Here is a 26812-nt window from a genome sequence, read left to right as displayed (position 1 = left end):
GTAAGAACGGCTGGAAGGGCAGACCTTGAAGAACAGCGTGGGTTCGAGTCCAAGGGCGGTAGGTGGAAGGTATGTTTGTGGTAGGCATAGGAAGCTGATGTATGTGTATTTCTTTTTGGCTCTTTAAGTAGTTTTTCTCATCTATTTATATAGAAGGACCATATATACATCTACAGACAATGTACACCAATGAACATAACATATACATACAATATATGCCAGTGAAGTGTTCTGCCTTCTTCCTGTTCCAAACAGCCTGGCTCTGCTGTAAAAAAAGTTCTTGTTAAGCTTGTGTCTTCGTCTGTCCTGGGTGTGACCGAGTGGCCCCATTCTGTGTGGCTTTCCGTCTGCTGAGGCACAGCTTCAGAGCAGAATGAATTGCTCAGGAACTGAATTTGGCTGGGTTTTTTTATCTTTACCTCAGCCTGCGCTGAAAATTCTTCATAATTCAATTACTGTAATCTGTACCTTTTTATTTTCACTGTAACTTTTCCCTGGGTATGCTTTTTGTATTGCTTAGAAACGTAAATGGATATCAGAAATGAAACAAAATTCCATGGTGGTTTGTACTGTATTCCACAAATGAGTATTAACAGGAATCCCTTTAAATGAGCTTTTTGTTTATTTATTTTTAAGAGAGTTGCTCTGCATCTTCACTTCAATACATCTCTGGAATATTTAAATTCCCTGGGGCACCCCTCATTGTTGACATGTAAGTTCTCTTTTCAGTTGCTCTGTATCTTGGCTCCAGATGAATTTGTCATAGCTTTTTTTGTGAGCAGTTACCTTTCACCACAGCCATTTCATGTGAGGCGGACTGTGCTTTTAGGAGTGATTGCATTATGCGTTGGGATGACTTGGGATCTGAATGCAGCTGAACTTCTTAGTGTCTGTCCATGGGGACTCTGGCAACTTTTGGATTAGACTAATACCTTTGACCTGTACAGCCTTGCAAACTGGAAGTAGCAGTGTGTCAGCAGATGAGAGGACAACATGTTTGCAGCATAAACGTCTCCAAGTTTTTATATAACATACTGCAAGGATGGGGACAACGCAGGAATTGTATACAGCACGAAGGCGTTTCCAAGGGTTGAACAGGAGAGTGGAGCTTGAAGGAAATGTTTTTTTTTGTATGTATGGTACAGAACTTGCAGGGTATTATCTGAATACTATGGAAGCAAATGTCCATGACCATGGGAACATGGTTTGCAAGGATTCTGCTATTAGACAGATTTCTGGGAGAAAGCACATTTGTCCTTTGGAGATGATATTTTTCTTTTGCAGCTACTACATGGCATGGTTGATGGCTTTTTGAGCAATTGTATATGGGTTGAATCTGAGCTTGTCTCATTACTACTGGGGGCATTGCAGAACTGTAGAAAAGGTCAGACTTAGGAAGAGAGGTACTTAATATCACTTCTAAAACATCATTCCTTTTCCCGAGCCTTTGCACAAAATCCCTAGTGCCTGATGCGTTGGGAAAGAGAAAAATGGAGGAAATAAGGAACTGAATTCCCGTTCTCGCAATATTAAACCTGCTTAAGGTAATAAAAAGGCTAATGATGCCAAGGATGCCAAGTGCTTATACGCACATGTGACTTCAGAAGGCGAAGAGAAGCGTCAGTCATAGATTCAGTTAAATAAAGATATGGTGTAGGAATTAGCGTCCATTCACTGTAGGCATTAGCGCAGCAATAGTACTAACTGCATTATGGAGTGTGTTAACGTGGACAGGCGAGAACATGAGATTTGTATTGGGAATGGGGAATCTTCATCTTGTGTAAAGTAATCCAGAAGACTGGGCTGTGATGAAAGTGAGTATTCTAGAAACCCGTAGGTTCGAAACATATGTGGGTTTTACATTGGAGATTAATAGTAAACAATTGCAAGATGACTGCCTGCAATGATACGTTGCATTGCAGAAGGCACTTTTTCTAACAGCTTTTTCTACACTAGCTGTTGTTTCTGTAACATTTTTCACAGTTGCCAACTATAAACCGGCTTCTTTAACTTTTGTCATGCTCTGGAGTTAAAGTACAAGTATATACTTATCTCCAGGAGTATTTCTCTCCCTTTGCTCTATAGATATATTTTAAGTAGACTAAGATGATATAGTAGTGAAAATGTCTATTAACTGTTGGCATCTCTATCTAGATTAGAGCCCTCTCCATTGTTATTACCAATGTTAAGTTTTGGAGGGGAAAAATGAACCCATAGCTAAGTTTTTAATGGGACTGTTGTTTTTAACCCTGTCTAGTTTTGAAACCCTTGCTGTCAGAACAATATGGACAAGTAGGATGCAGTCAGGAGAAGAAAAATTTTTTTATTAGCGCGCTGGAGAATAATGATTTATTAGGTAAGACTGAAAACTAATAAGGGAGAAGGCTATACCTCCTGGTGCTTTCTGTTTCTGCTGTGAAGTTATTACGGAAGCAAAGAAAGGTGGAGAAGTATGAGTAACCTGTACAAACAAAAGCATCATCTGGCTGGTGCTGGGGTGAGTAAGGAGTGCCCTGAAGGATGGGTGTGAGGAATTCTGCATGCCATGGTGCTGCTGGTATATTTGTAAAGCCTGTGCTTTCAGTAGTGCACATTTGTCTGGCTTTGGCTTTTCTAAGTGCAGAACCTGAATGGAGGCCATTTAGGTGAATTTAACTGTGCATTCTCCCAATATTTGGGCTGCCAGCATTTCACACTAGAAATCATATTCCTTTGGATTTCCTGTTTTTCCTGAATGTCTTTAGGCAGGGGTTGGTTTTGGTTATGATTGTGAGAATCTTTAAGGGAATTGTTTAAACAGGATCATCCATGATAAGGTACAAGTCCCCTGTGATCAAACCTTTCCTTAAGATATTTTTTTTTTATGAGACAATCTCTGGTGTGGCAGGAATTTGCTGTTTGCCCTGAAATCACTTTGAACCATGACCTTGCCAATGACATTTCATTTCTGTTGTGGAAGGGAGCAGAAACATGTCAAAATGATTTGTGGGGCATGAGTTTTGAAAGTGCACATTCTCAAGTAAGTGTTTAAATAATTAGTGTAATATTCTTTATATCTGAATTGAAATTATGAGCTCACTTCTGATTAATTTTGTGCAAATGTTTTAATGTCAGTTTGCCACACCATGTTTCCGAATACGAAAAGACTGTGTTTGGAAGTAAAAGCAATTAAGCATTCAGCTTTAGGCTTGATGGAAGACATGAACCATTGATACCTGCAAAAGCCTTCTCACTAATTTAGTGGGGATAATGCTGATGATTGCTACATGTGTTTCTAATGTTGTCATTTTTCAGAGTAAAGTTGAGTTTTGAGGAAAACGAGGGAAAAGAAATGTTCCAAAGGATTTGTGTTCACTGTCCACATCCTTCAGCTTCCAGTGAGATTGTAGATGGTTTTACTTGAGGCACAAGCCTGGACAGAACCCTTTTTCTGCTTTGAACGGTGTTCTAGTAGTAGTGTATCTCCTGTGTGAGGAAAGGAAACTCAGTTACAACCTCCCTGCATGAACCAGGCATGCAAAACATCAAGTAGTAAAACTTGTAAATCAGTCACAAGGTACTGGTTTTAAGTTCATGACTTTTCAGAACAGAGTTAAGCCTTGGGGATATTTAGGAGTACTCTACATATTTGATGCTTTTACACTTAAGAGTAAGACCTCTGGTTCAAAGATAGTGGTGTAGAATCGTTTTCCAAACAGTTTGCCACCTTCTGAAGATTGCTCTTTCTCTCCCAGACTCAAGATTGAAGGACTCGCTCCTGCATAAAAGCAAAAAAAGAGCTGTGGGTTTCTCTTATCTTGCTTTAAAAGTCTTTGCCTTCTACTGCTTTACTGAAGTGTCCTAGCTAAACGTCCTCATTCTGAGCAAGTGCAGTCTTTCTTCTGGCCCATTGCTGTGCCCGCTCCCATTGTGAAGGTTCTGGCTTTCATTCATTGAACCTCTGCACCCATTCACATGTTTGCTTCTGATGAGTTTGATCGCAGTCAGTACTGTTACTAGAGATAATTTCGTTAACTTAATTTTAAACATACTGCGGATCAATTCAGAGACTCACTACGTCTGTAGCGTGCCACCTTAAAATGCATAGCAATATCACAAATGATGTTTTATTAGCCTGACCTTTCTCCCTTTAATGTTAGAAAAGCAATAACTGTTTCTTAACCTTAAATCTGGGCAACGTCATATTTCATTTGATACCAAAAACATAGCCGTCAGACGATATAGCGTGGATTGCAAGTTTGTTTGGGGGGCGTGTGTGTTAATTTGTATCACTAGCACACAAACAGCTGATCTCAAATTTGAAAACCCCATGAATTAATAAAAAAAGAGAGAACTTTAATTGCACAAGCTGTTTATGGTGGAATAGTTTATTGTAAGTACTGTGTGCAGTACATGTTTTTTTGATTGCCCTATGCTCAAAAGCTAGAGGTAATCAAAGTCTCATTTGATACTCCTGTCTTTTGATTTGATACAATCTGTCTGATTCTGCTTGGAAGTAGACTGCACCTGAAGTATAAACTTGCACTTTTTTGAAATTCTCAAAAATGCCTTTATTTTTGACATTCTCAAAAATGCCCCTTTTGACCTTCTGGTTCTTGTTAATGGTGAGGGAATGAGACCAGGTTGAAGTTTTTCATTGTGACGTTTGAGGAACAGAGGAATGGCAAGAGGGACAGAGTAACGCATCACCACATGGCAGCTTCACAGAGCTGGGGGTGTGACGTTCTTTTTTCAATAGGGAATTCAAGTGACAAAATAATCAGTGACAAGACGGGGATCACTAAATGGAGCGGAGCTGCTCGTCTTACCGTCGTCACTGATTTTACAGTGGAGATAATTTTCACTGACATAGGTGCAAGCTGAAGCTGGAGGAAAAATGACAGCGTGGTTTTCCCCTTTTGGCTTCAGACAGCTTCTGTCCCTCCTGTCGTCTCGTTGCATCAGGTGAAGGTGCAGTGATGGTGGGCAGAGAACATGCTGGGGTCTGCTGCGTGCCCCCGGGTGGCTGCGTCCCTCTGACCTCGAAGGGAGGAGAGCACAAGCATGAAATGGGTCAAGACAATAAAAGACACTCAGAAGTTCAACGTGAGAGTTTAACTGTAGGCTGTATAGCATGAAAGCTGTAGCTTTATTCAAGAAGAATGAATACGTCTATGTTCATATACATAGAAAGCTCTCAAGTTAATTCACAAACAGAATTTTTTGTTAGATAACTACGCAAATGTCTTCAGACAGTTACGCCCGAGGACAGCAACAAAGTAATACTCGAAGTAATAATACAGCGAAGTAACAATTAGTGCATAAATTATGTGAGAGAAGGCTGAAAGCTTTCTTTCCATTACTGCAAATATTCTTGAGCCTTGCTGTGAATGTAAGGTCCCCCATTGTTATCTTTCCACTTTTTTTTTTGTTTTGGGGAGGAAAATCAGAAGACCTGTTAATCATAAAGGATAAAATAAATAGCAAGACATTCTTATTTCAGTAATGTAAGCAGATATTTGAACAACGTTCTGGGAAGGAAAGCAGTAAAAATACATATATGATGTCTTAAAAGTGTGCTGTATTTGGATTCCTGGGGATAACTCTGGCATCCCTTATAGGATCGTACGGTGTCTTCCTTTACTGTAATACTAACATGCATACCCAAATAGCAGTTTTTAGGCAAAAGAGTAGCAGCAGAAGGCTTATGCAATATCATGTCTCAAGGGGCAGGAGGGAATAAGCAGGAGACAATTAACAGTCTGTGTTTTGTGGTTTAGAAAGATTTTCTTTTTGCCTCCCAGTGCGTTTCTCTGTTTAGTTCTGAAGGACCTAGTATACCTAAGCAGCTTGTAGTTCGTTTTAAAAACTACGTAGCATAGACAGGAACTTGCTCTTTTGAAAGAATATCTTAAAATAGCAATGGAAAATACCTCTAATATTAAAGTGTACTCCCTGTGGTATGATATTCTTTGTTTACTGGTGAATATGGATAGTGCAAAAAGAAAATGGGCCAAGTGCATGGGTCCCTAAAAACAAGGAGAATCTTTCAGTTCGTCAGAGTCTGCATTCAAGCAAATGTTTCTGAATTAGCCAGATGCCAATTACTTTTGTATTATAAAATTTCTGCATCCTTAAATTAAGGGACCATGACCATATTCTTTGCATTGACTATTAATGCATTACAACTTTTCTTTTATTATTTAAGGAATCCCACAGTGGTGATCCACCTGACTTATTACTGCTGCACCTCTGGTTAATACCTGCTGGAATTTGAGGATGTTGATCCATAAATACAGAGCATAGTACAGCATAATTCTGGCTTTCTGCCTGTGGGTTTTGTTGCAGTGTAACAGTATGATCTTCAGCAGTAGAGGCTGGCTTCTCCAACTGTGTTTTGAAACCCTATGATATAAAGAAACGTAAATGGAAGATCAGCATGAGACAATGTATAGAAGCTGTTGAGCAGTAATGATCATGACAGTGTTGTAATTAAATGTTGTGTGGTACTTGGGATGTCTAGGATTCTCTAGAAATAAACAGAAATTTTACCAATTACGCTTTTTGGTAGTCTTTGGCTAAAAAGGTGTCCAGTGATTCTAGCAGAGGAAGAGTATGCTTTAATGTGCTCAGGGACTGTGCTGGTTTATTGCAACTCCCTGGCTACCAGAGAGCTTTTATTTTTCTCTAACCATTGTAACAAAACATGGTATTAAAGTGTTGAGTTTGAGGGAAACTAAGAATGGAGCTGAACCAAACTGAACCCAACTGAACAATATAATGACAATTCTTTTTCCTTCAACAGAGCCATATGCGTTTATATTACCAGAGGAGCTGGATGCTGTATTTAAAGCACTTTAAACTGGGCTCTTTGTTCTCATGAAGAATTATGTCTGGCACGACGGATGGGGGGAGTCCTTTTAGTGTCCTTCCAGACACAAATTTAAATGGTTAATTCCCTCACACACATCAACACTCACTCATATGCACACGCCTGCACATCTGGAAATCTGCTGGAGGCTAGTAGCAGAACTGGAGGCTGGTAGTTCTCAATCTCAATGAAAACTCCAATAATGTGAAACTGAGATATGCGCATGTTCATGGGGGCAGATTTTAATGACAAGCTTGAAAATCAAAGTAGGCTTTCCAAGGTTTGTGGTGGTTCTGGATTGGAGCAAAACCTGTACTGAATGGGTTTGAGTAGGTTTATTCTAGAGTGAGTTTGAACAGAATGATTGTTGCAGTCACAACGGCTGAAACACGAAGAAAATAATTGCCTCAAGCTCTAGCAAAACCAGATAATTTTTCACAGCTCTAATTATTTCACCCTTAGAGTCCCTTTTCCAACCCCCAGTACAATAGTTCTTCACTCTTTTATTCCAGTAGAGCACTAGGGACAGAGCAACTACTTTACCAAAATAGAGTTACACCTTCCCCACACTAAAAGACTGCAAGTATATGTGTGTCTGGAGACCTCACGGGGGGTAGGGGTGTGGCGAACAAAAAGCTGGGACCAAAAAAACCAGAAGATGGGTTACCCCTTACTGAAGGAGAGCAGTCAGCCAAGCTGAAACCAGCAGAATAGTATCTTAAGGCTTGTAACCATTAACCGTGGTATTTTGCAATGAGGTTTCATCACCTGTGCTGGTGCAGTTTTTCATGTCCTCTGACAGCAAAGCGTAAGAGCACTCGCATTAGGTCAGGAAAAAGGTCCAGCGAGGCTGGTGTTTCTGACTATGAAAGAACAGAAGGAATGGGGCAAATACTGAATAATACCTTCATTATCCTCCCCACGATTCTCCATAACTCCACAACTAAATGGAACCAGTGCCCCTATGCTTTCTCAGTCAAGTCTGTATCTGGACTACTGCAATTAATAGACCTGATAGAAATCTAATAATGAAAGCAAGCTTTCTAAATGTTGTGATACCTCCTGAATGGAGTTGTTTCTATACTGATACCCCAGGGTATTAGTCTTAGCTTTCAATGCTTGCTCTCTCAATCCACCCATTTAATTAACATTTAACCATTTATAGTATTGACTTAGACAAGAAAGTCATCAAATTAATTATTTGTTTTGGTGTGTAGTGTACCTTCTTTTTGCTGAGCAAATAGTTTCAGCTGTTCCAGAAACTTGAATTTCATTGCTTAAGGGATGACACAGATGTTTATGGAAAAGTCTTGAAAGACCCTCCCTTCTGGTAAGGGTGTTCTCACCCTTACCAGAATTAGTTGATTTGGACGTATTATAAGTGGCATAACCAGCAATTCTTATAGATCAGATTGCCCAGTATGCCTTGCACATAGGGTGTTTTTCATTTTGTATTTCTTTTACTTTGTGGTGTTTTTGTTGTTTGTTTTTCTTTTCCTTCCCATTCTCCCCAAATTAGGCCAAATTTGACCCTTAGGAAATTTCTATCTTCATGTATTTGATAGCTCTAGCAAGTCTTGATCAAACTTGTACGAGCTATGCCTTCCTCCACAAGCTTAAAATGTGATTTTAACCAGATAAATTTTAACAGTGTCTGCAAAAAGATATTCCCTGATAGAAATACTCCCTATCCTGTTTGTTAAGTTTGAAGTCCCTGTCCTACAACTTGTATATGAATTTGTGAAAATGGAAATTGTTACACCTATGACAAAGTAAGAGCAATGTAGTGGGTGTTTTCCTTGCTCTTTTCAGAAACTTTAGCTAAAATATGTCCCAAACCATCAATGTGAGTACCATGGAAAACTTAATCTCTGATAGATAACTTGGCAAAGTTGTTAGAAAAATGACCTTTTATAATGGAAAAAAATATTGGTTAGTTTTTAATGGAGAGGCTTCCTGGCCCATCTAACATTATATGCAGACCAAGAAAGAAGGGACCCTATTTGCCAGAGAAAATAAATGGAGGACATTAGCAATTTGACATACTGAGTGCATTTTAGTCAAATGTCTGGTATACCCATAATATCAGTGAGCCTTGTGATCCTTGATGTATTTTTCCTTGAGATAACCTCTGGAGGCAAGAGAAGGGCTTCTCCCTGTGTAGGCTGGGAGCTGCAGTGTAGAGAAGCTAAGAGATTCGCTGCGGTTTACATGCAGCGGAAACAGTTTCTTCTTAGTAGCAGTCTGCTGTTCCTCTCGGAGGATTATTGCTTTTCATATTTTTGCATGGTGATAGAGATTCTCATGAGCAGTGGTGAACTGGTGATTTACATGACAATGTATCACAGAACAAAAGCATTTAAGAAACTTCCCAAGAATTTTGGGATTTTATAATAATTTACATGGAAATTACTTGTATAGATGGAACTCTTATTTTAGAAGTTTCTAGAATAAATTACTGAGGGGATACAATCTGATTGAAGAGTTAGAGAGAGCCAAGTAATATTAAACCTTTCTTATCTTTAAATGCCTTTAAACTAATTGTAGTAAGGTTTGTCTGCTACTAGAGGAGAAGACAATATTTGAAAAGCTGATGAAAATTTCAGAGAGCTCAATACAAGCAAGATGTTAGAGCAGGTAAATTGATGGATGGATTTTGAGAATAGTTTCATGTGATATTATATACGTAAACGCGTATAAGTATTATGTATTTCCCAGTGTTCTGGTGAACTTGACAGTCTGAGTCCTACTTGCTCAATTCTGCAGCAGCATGGAAAATGAGTAATCTGAGTAATCTGTGTCTAGCAATTAAGCGGTCACTTAATCCTGATTTCTCATCTACTTCTCCAGGCTGGAGTGTTCCAGTGTCTAAAAGCATTCATATACTTCTCTTCCCTTTGTCTCCACAATAGGTCGTGAGTAATCTTCTTGTCAGGTGGTTTGTAACAGCAATAAGGCCTGTACTCAATACGTCTAGGATCAGTGGATTCATTTATTAAACCAGTTTTAGTCCACACCTAGAGACCTGGAAATCTAACTGTGCCTCTCCTTTTCCCTTCATGGGTAGGACTTCCCTGTTTCCAAACATTTGGACTGTGTATAAACAATTAAGCTTTTTTTTTTTTTTTTTTAACTTTTATTTAAACACAGTATTTTTCAGTATCCTGGCTTACTCCCTTCACAAACAATGAGGAGAACATCCCACGGGTGAGATCATCTCCCATCCAGCTCCTCAGTGATTAGCCAGAGACAGCCTCTCCTTGATCTGCCTACAAGCCCAGGGAGATGCTAGTCTGGCCCGGTGAAACAAATCAGGTTTTGCAGGCAAGGTGTCCTTGGGCCAGGCCATCTCCAAACCTCTGGTTTCTCTTCTTCTGATGTGCAGGCTTGTTGCCTGTTGTCGTGTCCCAGGAACACATAGCTCTGCCGTGAGCTGTGGGATGGATGCTTCCCGTGCACGTCAGGTCGTTTGGAAGGATTGGATCAGCACAAGGAAACTACACCTGGGGCTTGGGCTTCCTAGTGGGTTATGACCAGGAGGGATGCTAAGTTGTGGTGCAGCACAATAGATTTTTATCCCCTCCCATTACCTCATCTGCCAGGTGTGTGATGAGCTGACCAGCTCCGTTTGTTCATGGAAGTTCACGAACTGGGGGAAAGCACTTGTGTTGCTGTGAAGAAGACATAACAATAAGGGAGCCTAAGATGCGAGTTGAATGAATCTTATAGATGAGGTTTGACAGGTCTGCATCTCTGATGGTAAAATTCCCCTCAGAAAAGGTTGCTGCTGTTGAGAAATGAGGTCATCGCTATAAAGAAGTAACTTAATTCCTTTTTGTGGGAATTTATGTGGCATCTGCATTCAAGCTGTATGCAGAAAATGTGATTTTTAAGGTGACACTGGAAGAATTGTGAGTGAGTAAGCCTTGCATAAGAGCCTTAACTGTGGTTTGGATTTTCATGAACATAATGGAGCGCATCTTGTTATAACTTTTTGTACCGATGCATGTGAAACTAAAAAATTCATTCCCTAAGGTTTTCTGTAGCGCCCATAGCCCATTGCAGCGGTGGGACATTTGAATCCTATTGTAGCATGAAAAAGGGAAAAATACATCATCACCACTCTGTGCACACCAGTCCTGCAAGTTTTTTTATTTCTTTTTGCAGCTGGTTGAACTTCCATATCTTTGGGCACGCAGTCTTTTGGTGTACTGCTAGCAACGTTGAACTATATAGTAGAGAGAGACCATCCGCTCATTTTCCACAGATTTTAGTGATCATTACTGTCGTATAATTAAACTTTAAGTGTATCTGTTTATTAGTTTACCAAATCGACTGGGTAACGTGGCCAAAATATATCAAAGTTAATCATTTCTTGGTGATAAAATGCAATGATCTAAAGATTGATCCTTTTCATAGGAAAGTACATTTCGACCTGCACCCCTTTTCTCTTCCCTCTTCCCCCTGCTATGCACCAAAGAAAGTTTTCTAGCTCTAACTTAATTCAAGGAAAGCTTAAACTGTTGTTGTTGTCGTTTAATGGAGTGGTGTTCCTAGCTTGAACACCACATGTTTCCTTACGGCAGGAAACCTTACTGAGGATGTTATATGCAAACAGCTCTGCATCCTGTGGTCCCTCTGCGAATGCTTGAATTCATACTGTGTTTGACCTATGGACTGGCATAACTGCGCTGCAGAGTTGCGCGATCAAACGGGCTGCTCAACAATACTGAATTCAATTAGAAAGTTCTTCCATCTGCCGTTCTGTATTGTTTTGAAATGTACCGTGCTTCCATTTTTAAGAGACTATCAGTATTGGTACAGGTAGTTTATTTACAGATTTAAGAGGTGAAGGAGTGGAGGGAGGAAGGCTGTGAATCTAAAATGTAGAGGTTTTAGGACTCATTATTTAAGAGGGGAAGGAACTGCCCTTTCTAAGGGTGATCTAATCTACTATTTCATTAAAATCTTGCCGTTTTCTTAGTAATGGGTTAAAGTACTAAAGACACCGTTGTCTTCAGATATTACTTTTAACAAGTATTTAACGCTGAATTATCCCTACAGAGAGAGTGCAGGTTGATAAAAGGGATCAGGCTAGCCTCTGTTGTTGTTGGGGTTGGTCTGTAGTTTTTTGGGTTAAGTTTGAAGCGGTTAAGAAGTAAAAGATTCAGTAATCTGTTACTAAGTACAATCCCCTCAGATTGGAGGAGAATATTTTATCCTTTTGATACACTTTTAATAGCCTGAGGTGTGTTCTTTACGAGGCTGTGCTTTCATTCAGTAGATTATGTGTGGCAAAGACAAAGCTATGTTATTTATGTTGTTAGCTCCTGGTTATATTTTTGGCTTTCAAACAGCAGTTTGAAACTGTAATGTACGTTATTAGCTGGATTTTACTGCTTTGTCTTGTGCATTATACAGCCCTAATTACATTCACTCTAACTTTACTGTGATTTTGGGGGGTTTGTTTTTGCATCTTTTATTTAAAAGCTTATATAAAAAAAGCTTATAGAAATATGTATTCCTTAATGTCCTCCAAGAAGATGTCATCTCACAGCTGGAAAGGCCATTTAGCTCCCGGGACTGACTTTCTTAGTGTCTCTTGCTATCCTTTTGTTGGAAATGATTAGTTTTACAATAGTGCTGCTGCTTTGAAACAAATGTTGCAGAGAACAGTTTCAGATTGCCAGTTGATTTTAGATGCTCTGTTAAGTTTGAATATAGAAACCTAATAATGTTGCTTATAACTGGTTTTCCAGTTTAACAGTTTACCTGTGTCACTGTCACTTTATATTAAATAGAATCATTGCTCTACAGTTCTGCAACGGTGTGTGTATGTGTGCATATATATATAATATAAAAAAAAAATGTAATGGATAAATGTGGGGTTTTTTTCCCATGAAAAGCTGTTTTGTGGCTTTTTGGAGGGCATAGGGAAGTCTTTGCAAGGAAAAAAGAGGATGAGTGAAGTGTTCTTGGTCTCTAACAAGGTGAAGTATTTTATACATCAGGGCCTGGTACTCAAAGGTGCTGGAAGTCCATAAGTTTCTTTAAAATCATATGGGATTATGGATGCTCAATATACTTGAAAAATCAGGCTGTCTGTAACTGGAGTGTCCAGCCATCAAGATACATTAAATTACCAAAGTGTTTCCCTTCCTGTCCTGTCATTAACTTAAAGGATTTTGCTTTTCTGTCTAAAACTTAAGATAATACATCAAAAATACTATATAGATCAGTGTTTGTAAGGTACTTGGATACACGTATACATGTATGATAGAAAAAGTCAAGTCTTCTATTAATTCTGTATGCTGAATGGTGAAACTTGGAAGAAATTTTGGGCAGCTGCCTTGCCATTATCTTTCCTGTGTCTTGAATGGAACAGGAGTCCTGTGGAAAATAACATTTGTGGTTGTGTATTTTTAAAACTTTCTCATATTGCTAAGTGAGCGGAATAAAAATTGACACGTTGTTAAGGTGAACAGTCAAAAGTCTGATGTAGTACCGAAGGCTGTGCCTAGGACTTCATGGCTTAGGGGTTGTTTTTTGGTTTTTTTTTTTTTTTTTTTTCTTGAAGAATTCCAGGAATAGCATTCACAATATAGCAACAATTGCCTAGGGGTTTTGTGCATGCACACAAGCTTAATTGCTGAGGGTTGGAATAGTACTGATATTCACAAGTGGTAAAGGCAGGAGTTATTATAGAATATTAACTTGGGATGATCAGAAAGTGTTTTTGTCAAGACCTCTTTTTTGTTTGCATTTATTTACTCTGGTTTCTGGAAACATTACTTTAGGGACTTTAAGTAAAAGACGAAAATATGTGTGTTTGAGCATGCTGATTTGCAATAATGATAAAGGCAAGAATAAAGATGTAGAGTCAAAATCATGCACTTTTTTAAAATTGGGGAGGCTTGTTCTTCTGTCATAAAATAATAGACTTCCAGTCCTGACAGGTTCTTCCTCTGCAGTCTCTGAGGGGACCCAAATGGTTATCAGTACCCAATAGTCTACACGTGGAAATGTGGGGCAGTATTTGCTGGTGAGTGGTGTTTCAATCCCGATGGACTGGGAAGATCACTTCATGTAGTATTGGCATAAGTCACAGAAAAATTTCTGTCCTGTTCTCTTCCTGAGCTACCTGGGTTTATCATGTAGGGAGGCATTTTTTTTTTCAGATTTTCTTGGAAGATAAGCTCGTCTGCCCCAGATAAGGTGCGTACATGAATCCTTTTGAGAGTGCCTGCTAGGCTGAAGAGCATGAGCTGTGTGCAACAGCAAGCTGATATAGTAATGTGGGGAAAATAACAAAACCTACCCCAAATCTCTGTGCTCTAAGTGAGTCAGTGATTGAATAGATAAATCTTATTAACCTTCCAACAGTCCCAAGCTAAAACTGTTCTTATCACTCCTATATACTCCCTGAGGGCATCTATTAAACTATAGTTGCTGCACATGACATGTAAGGAGAAATGCTCAGCTGTGGACCATGGGTATCCAGCATTTTATCACTGGAAAAAATGTAACTCTATTCACACTGATAAATTATTAACCATGCTTCCATAAATGTACCCTTAGCTTCTAAAACCTGTATTGGTAAATGAGGAACTTGGCTTTACATGGCAGGTTGTGATGGGGTGATTGCTGCAGGTTAGCAAGAGGCAGCAGCAGTGGCAAGAGATACTACTATTTGCATCTCCTGACTATGTCCCCATCATCTTGCAGAGATGTGCTCTCCAGGTGAGGACATGGAGCCACCATCCCTTCCATGGCGGCAAACTTTGGCTGCCTACTCTGTATACACTGGGCCATCTCAGAGATGACTTGTTCCTCTCTGAAAGATCTTTCATAGATTTCCTACTGGAAGTGTGCATCAGCTATGCTTTTCATCTCAAACCCAGACCAGTGAATAGTTTGACCCTCACATAATGATACATTTTTGGTATCGTTTCAAGTGGCATAAGCTGTCTGTATTGCAAATGCAATCAAAAGGCCAAAACACTTACTATGCAGATTGCTGGAGTAAATCTTGGCCAAAAGGAGGCAGAAAGCTGCTACAGAAAGGTCAAGTTATGATTAATATCCTGTGAGTGCAGCTCTGCACAGTCTTTCTCTTGAATAATTCCTCTTTTGCCATTTCACCTAAAAGCTAGTGTCCCAGTAGTATGTTGCCTGTGCCCACCACCTGTTCTTCACAAAGCTTGGAAGAGTAGCTCTAGGACAGGTAGAAAGTCTGGAAGCCCACCTCCAGGTTCTTGAACTTTTTTTCTTCTAGTGCCACTGGAATTACACATCTAGCTGGCAAGAGGGAGAGAGGTATCAAGCATGGTAACAAAGGGAATCTGAAGTGGAGAGAAATGATTAAGGGTTTGTCTTTGTCAGAGTAGGAGCTGCTTCTTTAGGGCTTCTGTGTCTTCCTGCTGTTTGTACAGCACCTGCTAGTATTATATTGTGGAATTGCCTTGGCAGGTCATGGCCAGAAGGGTAGATGAGAAAGCTTGTGATCCTTTTCTTATATTCAGCATAAAGTATCATAGTATAGTGTATGTTAGGTAGCCTTTACATTTGAAAAATTCAGATTGCTAGCAAAGACTGGTCAAGGCCTCAAGTCTCATAAGGTATTTCTGCAATGGAAATCTGTATCTTCTGTCATGTCCTATAACATCATCTTTAGCAGGTACATCTGCTTCCTTCTAGTTTGAGGCACTTCCCAAGCAGTGATCCATTGTGCAGCTTTGAACTTCACTCCTCCAGCCCTGTGCCTGGCTGCTGCTTGCTAGCCACTGTTGAAGACTGTGCTGCCAAATCTCTGCTGTTGCTTTTTGTGCAACTAGACCGAAGCCAGACAGTCTGTTCAGCACTGGCAACTTCAGCTGCATGCCCTTTTCTCAGGACAGAGACATCTGAGGCACTGGATGGGCTGTGCTGAGGTGGCAAAGAATTTTAAAATGGCAAAGAACACCATCCCAGATGTTCCCTTCATTTGATGAACAGTATTTTTGGAGGAATCTGTCACTTTTCTTTGCTTGTTATATAGTGTATGAAAAAGGATGTTGATCCTGTGTGTGCTGCTGTCAGGCAGCCTGTATAGGCTTTTGCTGAAGTTGCTAATTGGATTCATTGGGGTCCTAGAAGATCAGACAGCAGCGTGCACTTCTCACTGGTCTCAGTTCTGGTCCTCGGTCATAGATGATATGCGTGGCTGCTCCCCACAGACCTTGTGCTATTACTTTGAGCTGTCTTGAATAGACATGTGTGTTACAAATCTCACCTTGGGAAGCAGAGGGAAGCCTCCACGTATCCCACTACCTCCTCTGCCCCACTGCAAGTGATCCTCAGGACTCTGACAGCTGATGCCAACCCAGTCTTCAGACAGAGAGCAGTGTAACCTGTGAAAGTGAGATTACATTTTCTAACTAGATTTTTGTGGGTTTTTTTCCTGCCTGCCACAAGAATTTTGGAAGCTGATACGCTCACAAACGCAGACTTCCCAGCCATGCTCATTTTGAGGTAGACACACTGGGACAACGCACTGATGCATTTCATGGCAAGATTTAAGCGACCTGTTGGCTTTATTTGGTGTTTGTAGAGAAAAACATTGTAGCATTGCATTTTATGAAAAACAAAACAAGGCAACACTCCGAGCTCATCCCACTTTCTGATTAAGCTGTTTATATTCTCTGGTAGGTTTCTGGACAAGTGTCCTTGTGAACAGCTCATTTTATACTGCAAAGGAGAAGCAGGAGGCATTTGCTTATGTGTTTTGTATGCCTGCATTTGAGGTAGTCATGCTGCATCCCCTTCACAGTCAGTGGAGAGAAATGGATGCTATTAGACAAGGATTCCTCTGACCTTTTTAAAATCTTCTTATGAAGATGAGGTGAGTCATGCCCTAGAAATGCCTGTTTCCCTCTGTTGCTTATAGAGTGGGGCTGGGATGACTAGGTCAGAATAAATAAGACAGATCATAGAACAGAATCATAGGATGGTTTGAGTTGGAAGGGATCATTAGATGATCTGTAAAGGTTCTAGTCCAACATCCACCCCCACCCCCTGCCTTGGGCAGATGAATCTCCTGAAGATTTTTCACACCTCTGTAGAGATAAGTCATATAATGTATGATTATACACCTTTGCTGTGCATGAAGACAAACTTATTTCGTTTCATTAAAACCTGAATCCAGTTGCTTTGCTAAATCAAATAGAAAGTTATTGTCACGCGTAGTGGCTAATGAGTGTTACTACACCAGACTGTCATTGCAGAAAGGCAAACGAGCACTTAGCAGCTAACAGGCTGAAATAACGTGGGACTGGATTTCTCACCTCCTACACACGCGCACGCCACATGCACATTTCCTCATTCAAAGCACTCACACGCAAGGTCCGCGTTCCCTTCTCCCCAAACCCAGAGGGGGTTTCACTGGCTTGGTGGATGCTTTTCCAAACGGCTGCTCTTCTAAATGCTAGTTCCCTCTTCTCTGACTCTGCAGCCTGGCCGCAGTTCCTCAGCAATCTTCCGGCAGGCCTCTTGCAAAGCTCAGAGATAATTTCATTTTTCTTCTTTCATGAAGAAAGCAAAGTCAATGACAGGATTTTATCAAGTGGACTAAACCTCAGATTGATAGGCATGAGTTTTTTTGCAAAATGAAATGTTTGATAAAGTCAAGGCACCTTCTTTGGAGTACTCCTAATTCAGCAAATTAGTGAAAACATTTGAACTTGAAGGCTTACCAACAAGTTTCTATTGAAATTTTGGAAGAATCCTCATCCATTGCTGTGGCACATACCTGCTGGTGTTTTCTGATGAGAAACTTCTGTTGGGAAAAAAATGAAGCAAATCTACTGATATTTCAGTCAATCGCTGCAGCTAAAAGAAGCAGATACTTTTTATTTTTTTTTGGTGAGAACATCTTGGTAAGTAATGAAAATAATCCTCTTGTTTTACCATGCATTTTCTACTTCATGTCAGATGAAGCTTCCTGTGATAGTGCTGCACTACAGACCACTGCCCCAGGGATCTCGCACACAGTTACACGTGATGGTTGCTGCCCAGAGCAGCCTCAAGTCCCGTTGGACAGGAGACAGGGCGTTTAAGGAGGATGGAGGTAGGTTGTGACTAGATCACGGAGCAGCAGCTGCTGACCAGTAACAGAGATGATACTGGCTTTCAGGTGTCCCAGGTGTGCTAGTTCATTCCTGTCCCATGCATCCTGGTGTCAAATGCAATCATGTCATAACATAATATGTATTAATTTAACTTCTCCTAAACTCACTGTGTTGATAGTTGTAAGAAATGCTAGTGGTTAGAAAGAAGGCTTAGGAACCTTGCTGGCATTGTACTTGCTTTCTATTTCTAAGAGAACTCAGTATCAAGAAGTGATTTCTTGCTCCCAAATGCCATGCCTATTTTAATGTGGGGAAAGGGTGCTACAAATGTTTAAAAGTAAACAGTTGATAAACTTTCTTCAACTTGTCTTAGTTAAATTTCGTAACGGTGAGTCTTGGTTAAATGTATAATCTACCCAGCTATCAAACAAAACGTATGTAAGGTGCATATTAGAACTTGGTTTACAACTGTGTATAAATCTGTTCTATTCTAGACCTCAGTTCACTGCTTTTCTTTCCATTTCATCACAGAAAGTATAGAGATACAGGGAATAACCTGAACATATTAAGGTAAAGTTCAGTACTGAATGAATACTGCCATCATACACGCTGTGACTAAGCAATAAGATTGAGATGACTGAAGCCCTAAGTCATATTTTCGTGGATGATTTAACGTTGCACGGATGTTTTTTTTGCTTAACAATAGCAAAAGTATTTTTCCTTCCTTCGTTCTTTGGTTCGGATCTGTTTGGTTTGTTTAATCTTGCATGCTGACGCATTGAATTTTATTTCCATTCCTACCCTGGGAGGTACCATCTTCTCTGGTTAAATGCTTAGCCAAGAAAGTGAACCGTGTTTACTCAGTGATGAGCAAAACAAAAGAAAAAGGTTGCCACCCTGTTGTGTCATTCTTCCTGCTCCTTTCCTCCTGCTTGTAGGTATATTAGCTAAAGCAGTGTAATATAGAGAAGATTATTAGACAATTGTTTATTCCAAAGCATCACCTAAGGGGTTAAATTATCTCATTTCAGTGTGTTGTAGGATCTCTGGGGAGCGTGGGCTTGTGTTCACAAGCGAACGCCGTCTGGTGTACTCTCTACCTCTGGTCTGTTCCGCGCTTGTTCCCCTGCCCGCACGCACGCTGCCTTTCTCCCGGCGTAGCGCGCTTGAAAAACGACACAAGGTTGTTGGGGTAGCAGCCGAGCGGTGTACTCCGTAGGGAGCTTTCACTGGGCTGTGGTGTTCCCTGTTGCATGCGGTATGTAACCTGACCGTTCGGGCAGCTGCGTGAGCCTAAAATTCTACAGCAAGGAAACAGAAAATGTCACTTTTGTTTTTTAAAAAATGCTTTTTCATGTTACTTGAAGATTTTTATAAGGGCTGAAAAACAAGCAGAGACCTGTAGTAGGAGCATGGTTTAATGAATGCTCAGACTGGCAGTGCTGAGCTTAAGTCTTAGCTCTCTTATTTGTATAATCAGGCATGTTAATTTACTGCCTTCTTACACAGTGTCCTGGTTTCGGCTGGGATAGAGTTAATTTTCCTCCTAGTAGCTGGTATAGTGCTGTGTTTTGGATTTAGCATGAGAATAATGTTGACATCACACTGATGTTTTAGTTGTTGCTAAGCAGTGCTTGCACTGGTCAAGGACTTTTCAGCTCCCCATGCCCTGCCAGGGGCACAAGAAGCTGGGAGGGGGCACAGCCAGGACAGCTGACCCCAACTGGCCAAAGGGCTACTCCATACCATATGGCCTCATGCTCAGTATAGAAACTGGGGGAGTTGGCCGGGGGGCAGTGATTGCTGCTTGGGGATGGGCTGGGCATCGGTCGGTGGGTGGTGAGCGGTTGCATCACTTGGGTTTTTTTGCTGGGTTTTGTTCCTCTTTCTCTCTCTCATTGTTTTCCTTTTCATTGCAATTTTTTTTTTTCAATTATTAAATTGTTCTTATCTCAACCCACAAGTTTTCTTACTTTTGCCCTTCAGATTCTCTCCCCCATCCCACGGGGGGGGGAGGGTGAGCGAGCGGCTGTGTGGTGCTTAGATGCCAACTGAAGCTAAACCACAACACACAGTAAGGTGGAATACTTCATAATGAGCTTTAACCTTATTGCTTTAGTCTTTAAACTCTTATGATTTTGGGTTTGAAATGTTATTACCCTAGTGCTACACACTAGACATAGCTCAAAGGCATTGATTGTGGTTGGAGAGAGATCTGCTGTCCTGTAGGTATATGACAGCTTTGCCAAGACATTACCAGAAAGCTGGAATTGTGCCTGACCTAAAAAATGAACTGCTTCTGAATCCATTGGTTTTGTTTGATTAATGAATCTGAGTTTTTCTGATTACTATGTAGTCAAACACGCTTTATACTACATGACTTATGGAGAGGTAGACTCAGAAACAATCAGTTTCAGCTTTTCTCTCAGCTTGCATTCATTCCACTGCACCGATACAAATTTGTATGCTGGTATTCTGTGCTTTTAATGTCTCTTCGAACTCATACGTGACCCTTTCTTTAATGCAATATATGACTTGCCGGTTCATAAATCTTCCAGCTCTTATATCTAAAGATCTTTGAAGTTTGCTCTTAGTCAAAGTATCTGCTTACTATTTGCATTATAATACTGACTAGAGCTCTCACTCGGTCTAATCCATGTGCCATTAACCGAGATCGCATACAACAAATTTGGTTTGGTTTTGTTTTCTTGCCACTTCATTTCAGTGTCTTGAGTTGCTCTTCCTTATCTTGCAAATTTATTGATTTTGTGCAACAAGCATTTCCTGGTGCTTCAGTACCTGCTGGCACTTAGTTTGCTTACCCGGGCGTGGGCACTCTGCAAATACATCACTGAGAAGCGGAGCTGGTTTTTCTTGCTCCTGTATATGGCATTCTGCAAGCAGTATGCTTAAGTTAAAATAGGAGGAGAGACAAGTTGGCCATTACACTCTCAACATGGTAAGCTTTACATTTGTTAAAGGTTCTTGGTATGACAAGAACCTTTTTATGTCTTTCTGCCATTTTATTACACTTAATGTTAGCAGTCCTTCCCTTCCTTCCCCTGTCATAGGCTTGCATACAGCTGTGGGCCTCAGAAAAGATAAAAGATAATTGTGGACATGGACCACGTTTTGTGGCTACCTAGTGGTGCCATCTTAGTTTTGAATTTTATTTCAGACCCCCATGTGAATGAACTCAGGATACACAGGATTTGTGTGTTTTAAGCGGCGCCTGTATGAAATGTGCCTCTGTTCATTTGAGTGTCAAAGCTGGGTGCATTGGATCCAGGTTCAGCACGCTGTGATACATAGTGCCAGCACCGAGGTGGGAACTGTGGCCTTCTGAAGCACACGTAAGAGGCAGCAGTGCCATCAATTCTGCTCCTGCTGAGTTTCCAACTTGGCTGTTGTGCCTTGTGCAGCTTTGGTTCGGGCAGTGGTTGGTGCCTTTTCAAGAGATCACAGAATAGCAGAATCGTATAGGTTGGAAAAGACCTTTAAGATCATCGAGTCCAACCATAAACCTAACACCAAGGCCACCACTACACCATGTCCCTAAGCACTTCATCCAAACATCTTTTAAATACCTCCAGGGAAGGTGACTCCACCACTTCCCCGGGCAGCCTGTTCCAATGCTTGATAACCCTTTCAGTGAAGAAAAATTTCCTAATATCCAGTCTAAACCTCCCCTGGCGCAGCTTGAGGCCATTTCCTCTCGTCCTATCACTTGTTACCTGGGAGAAGAGACCGACCCCCACCTCTCTACAGCCTCCTTTCAGGCAGTTGTAGAGAGCGATGAGGTCTCCCCTCAGCCTCCTTTTCTCCAGGCTAAACAGTCCCAGCTCCCTCAGCTATTCCTCATAAGACTTCTGCTCCAGACCCTTCACGAGCTGCGTTGCCCTTCTCTGGACACGCTCCAGCACCTCAATGTCTCTCTTGTAGTGAGGGGCCCAAAACTGAACACAGTATTCGAGGTGCGGCCTCACCAGTGCCGAGTACAGGGGCACGATCACTTCCCTAGTCCTGCTGGCCACGCTATTTTTGATACAGGCCAGGATGCCGTTGGCCTTCTTGGCCACCTGGGCACACTGCTGGCTCATATTCAGGCGGCTGTCAACAAACACCCCCAGGTCCTTCTCTGCCAGGCAGCTTTCCAGCCACTCTTCCCCAAGCCTGTAGCGTTGCATGGGGTTGCTGTGGCCCAAGTGCAGGACCTTGCACTTGGCCTTGTTAAACCTCATACAATTGACCTCGGCCCATCGATCCAGCCTGTCCAGGTCCCTCTGCAGAGCCTGCCTACCCTCAAGCAGATCAACACTCCTGCCCAACTTGGTGTCATCTGCAAACTTGCTGAGGGTGCACTCGATCCCTTCATCCAGATCATTGATAAAGATGTTAAACAGAACTGGCCCCAACACAGAGCCCTGGGGAACACCGCTTGTGACCAGCCGCCAACCGGAGTAAACTCCATTCACCACCACTCTTTGGGCCCGGCCATCCAGCCAGTTCTTTACCCAGTGAAGAGTACACCTGTCCAAGCCATGAGCAGCCAGTTTCTCCAGGAGAATGCTGTGGGAAACCATGTCAAAGGCTTTACTGAAATCTAGGTAGACAACATCCACAGCCTTCCCCTCATCTACTAGGCGGGTCACCTTGTCGTAGAAGATCAGGTTGGTCAAGCAGGACCTGCCTTTCCTGAACCCATGCTGGCTGGGCTTGATCCCTTGGTTATTCTCTACATGCTGTGTGATAGCACTCAGGATGATCTGCTCCATCAGCTTCCCCGGCACCGAGGTCAGGCTGACAGGCCTGTAGTTCCCCGGGTCCTCCTTCCGGCCCTTCTTGAAGACGGGCATCACATTTGCTAATCTCCAGTCAACTGGGACCTCCCCAGTTAGCCAGGACTGCTGGTAAATGATGGAAAGGGGCTTGGTGAGCTCTTCTGCCAGCTCCTTCAGTACTCTCGGGTGGATCTCATCAGGCCCCATAGACTTGTGAATGTCTAAGTGGTGCAGCAGGTCACTCACCATTTCCCCCTGCATTATGGGTGCTCCAGTCTGGTCCCCGTCCCTATCTTCCAGCTCCAGGGGCTGGGTACCCAGAGAACAATTGGCCCTGCTATTAAAGACTGAGGCAAAGAAGGCATTAAGTACCTCAGCCTTTTCCTCATCCTTGGTCACTGTGTTCCCTCCCCCGTCTACTAGGGGCTGGAGAGTCTCCTTAGCTCTCCTTTTGCTGCTAATGTATTTGAAGAAGTGTTTTTTGTTGTCTTTTACAGCAGCAGCCAGATTGAGCTCTAGCTCAGTTTTGGCCCTTCTAATTTTCTCCCTGCACAGCCTCACTACACCTTTGTAGTCCCCCTGAGTTGCCCGCCCCTTCTTCCAGAGGTCATAGACTCTTCTCTTTTTCCTGAGTTCGAGCCAGAGCTCTCTAGTCAGCCAGGCCGGTCTTCTTCCCTGCCGGCTCGTCTTTTGGCACCTGGGGACAGCCCACTCTTGTGCCTTTAGGACTTCCTCCTTAAAGAATGTCCAGCCTTCCTGGACTCCTTTGCCTGTAAGGGCTGCCTCCCAGGGGACTCTCTCGACCAGTCTCCTAAACAGGCCGAAGTCCGCCCTCCGGAAGTCTAAGGTGGCAGTTTTGCTGACCCCCCTTGCTGCTTCTCCACGTATCAAAAACTCCATTTCATGATCGCTCTGCCCAAGACGGCCTCCAACCATCACATGGCTCACAAGTCCTTCTCTGTTCGTGAACAAGAGGTCCAGCGGGGCACCTTCCCTCGTTGGCTCCCTCACCAGCTGTGTCAGGAAGTTATCTGCCACACGCTCCAGGAACCTCCTAGACTGTTTCCTCTCTGCTGTATTGTATTTCCAGCAGACATCCGGCAGGTTGAAGTCCCCCACAAGAACAAGGGGTAGCGATCGTGAGGCTTCTCCCAGCTGCTTATAGAATAGTTCATCCGTCTCCTCATCCTGGTTGGGTGGTCTGTAACAGACTCCCACCACAATATCTGCCTTGTTGGCCTTTCCCCTGATTCTTACCCATAGACACTCCACCCTATCATCACCATCATTGAACTCTAAACTATCCAGACACTCCCTGACGTATAGGGCTACCCCACCACCTCTCCTGCCTCACCTATCCCTCCTGAAGAGTTTAGAGCCATCCATCGCCGCACTCCAGTTGTGCTAGTCATCCCACCACATTTCTGTGATGGCAACCATATCATAGTTTTCCTGATGTACAATGGCTTCCAACTCCTCCTACTTGTTGCCCATGCTGCGTGCATTGGTGTAGAGAAATAATTGAGTGTAGAAAACCATTGGTGTAGAGAACTTAAGATGATACATCCCAGCTTCTCATGTGGCAGAAGTCAATTACAGTCCACCACGCCATGCTGCATTTGGCTACTGTTGGCAGGAATTTCTTTACCAGTACGGGAATACTGTTGTGCTTGTCCCAGATACACCCGTGCTAGTAAATATTGTAGTGCAGAGCACATTTCTCTGCTGGCAATTTCCTACCAGCAGTAGGTGAAGGCTCTGTCACTCAAGCAACGTGAGGGGATGCCATAGTTCCCATACCACTGCAGTCAGTGCACATGGAAAACGCTGCCTCTGTTGCTGAGTCACTAAATTGTTCCACATGCTGGCTTCTGGCTAAGTAAACGTAATGGCTTGGCGGTGGGAGTAATATCTTGCATCAAGCAATTTGATAATAGCGCCATTGGAGAAAAGAGGATAATTCCACTTCCTTCATCTCGCTTCCTTTCAGCTCTGCCTCTGTCTCTGGGAAGCAGGATGCTTCTCCTCCATCCCGAGGAGACGGGGAAGAGCGGAGGGGAAAGTGTTTTGGAGTGCAGCTGAAGCGGTTGGTTTGCTGGGTTCAGGAGGACAGATGCGGCAGTGACAGTAGTGGTCACTGCACCTGTGGTAACTACAAATGTAGCTGAGTGCAGTGGATTCATTGTACTTCTTGTAGCTCTTAACTAACGTCCCTCATGAAGATTCAGTTTTGGGAGTGCTGTATTTCTAATTGTCACAAGCAGCTGTGCTAGCAGTTAGCAAAAATAAATGGCTCCCTCCCCCCCTTTTTTCTTTTTAAACAAGCCTTAACTAATTCTTTTGTCTTGGGAGGGTGAGCAAATGCTCTCTGGGTAGACATGGTACCTATGTACAGTGGATGCAGGTATACTGCAGGATAAACTGCACCTTATTATTCAGTTGTGTCTAATTTTGCTGTCATGTGCTAATAAGAGTCTGTTATTTCTAATGTATCTTCCCTCAACAATAGCTTCAGAGAGGAAGACTCCATTCTGGAAATCCCTTTCCACAGGAATAAGAGAAGTGGGAAAAGCACGTGGATAGTCCCTATGAGCAGTTCTTCTACCCTTCCCATGAGGCAAGGGAAAACCACCTCATACTCGAGAGGCTCACTTACATACTGTCTTGCGATTGTGTCACTTCATTCATTCCTCCTCCATTACTACTTCCTTTGCAAGTCCAATATTAGATCATTGCTCTACTCTGACTTAAGAAATTAATGCTCGGTCTACATATTGAATGTAGATTAGCACTAAGCCCATCCTTTTAGGGGACTTGGCATTTTTTGGTGTGTCCTAATTTGCATTTTAGCGCTCCTCAAATGCTTTGTTGTGTGAAATCTTCACTTAGTTTAGGATGAAAACAACTACATTTCCAAACCAGCCACAGGGCTGCTTAATAAAACATCAAAAGTCTGTTAAAAGGAGCATTGTCACTTTCTAAAAGCTGGCTGGCTGGTTTTGTTTTTCAACCCTAGGTTGGTTCATAATTCAGCTTTTGTCAGCTAATTTATTCTGGACTATTTAGAGAGAGAACAAAAAGTAGCGCAGGAAAGGAGAAGAGCAAATTTTCCTGTTAAATCTGAATGTGAAATACAGGCTTGGTCTCTAATCATGTGTTGTCTAAAGCAGGGAAGTCTTAAGTAGTGGTTTGTTTAAAAACAGTATCTCGTTACTTATTAGTCTCCTTTTCTATAGAGCCAAGTGTTCCTGCTGGTTTTGCTATCACCATTCTCTTTGTTTAACAACTGTGTGTATAACAGAAATGCCCACCACTTACCGCAAAAGGTACGGGAGCTAAACCAGATGGTCTCCTGCTGTGAGCAGGTGATATTTTGGTACCTCTTGTACCAGCACATGGCAGAATGAAGGCAGTGTTATCGGAGTTTCAACACAGAATTTGTCTAACCAGGCTGGAGCGAAGTAGGATGCAGGGCCAAGGGATTTTTGGCTAGATCTGCTTCATGTAGGGTAGAGATACCTGCACTATCTTCAGTCCTAAAAGATAGCCTTGCAAGAGTAACATTATCTAAGAATTGGGAAAACTTGGTTTATGCGAAGTTAACCGCTGCTAGTACTTCAGCTGACTTGGGGTAGAGCATATCACTTAGGCAAAGGTCATGAGTGTAATGTGTTTAGAAGGAATCCCGTCAGAACAAATACGAACTTCTCTTGAGATACTTGCTTCAGCAGCTAGGCAGTGTCTGGTTAGGAAATCTGTTATTTTTGAGCAGCAATTTCATAGTGCAGAAGAAAATCTGGAAGGTGAGGTGGGTCTGAATCTTCATGTCAATTAGCTGGTTGGTACACGTACGTGGGATAGCTGGCGGACAGAAAAACTGGGCTATTTCAGCATCAGATGTGTTACTGCAGCCCTGAACACAAAAGCTGTATTGCCAACGTGGTCGATGCTGTGCTGGAGACTGTGTTCCCCCACCAAAGCAATACGGGAAATTTGAGGATGCTGGTTTTTAAGACTGTCATTGGTGGGTTTTATGTCTTGCTTATGTCTTACTTGTACTGAGTCTGAGATCATTA

At 42.1% G+C, this 26812-nt stretch overlaps 1 protein-coding gene across 1 annotated transcript in view; it reads left to right on the top strand.

Moving 5' to 3' along the window:
- The first annotated feature begins 633 nt into the window (after positions 1-633).
- Positions 634-26812, top strand: part of SYTL5 (synaptotagmin like 5) — a 91919-nt gene continuing 65740 nt past the window's right edge. The window contains exons 1-2 of the mRNA XM_075491882.1: positions 634-712; positions 2258-2356. The gene's annotated coding sequence lies outside the window, so the exon portion shown is untranslated. The remainder of the gene's footprint in view (positions 713-2257; positions 2357-26812) is intronic.

The sequence above is a fragment of the Mycteria americana genome, chromosome 1 (assembly GCF_035582795.1).
Source record: "Mycteria americana isolate JAX WOST 10 ecotype Jacksonville Zoo and Gardens chromosome 1, USCA_MyAme_1.0, whole genome shotgun sequence".
Taxonomy (NCBI): domain Eukaryota; kingdom Metazoa; phylum Chordata; class Aves; order Ciconiiformes; family Ciconiidae; genus Mycteria; species Mycteria americana.
The sequence above is the reverse complement of the archived record's forward strand: the minus strand, read 5'-3'. Positions and strand labels throughout refer to the sequence as shown.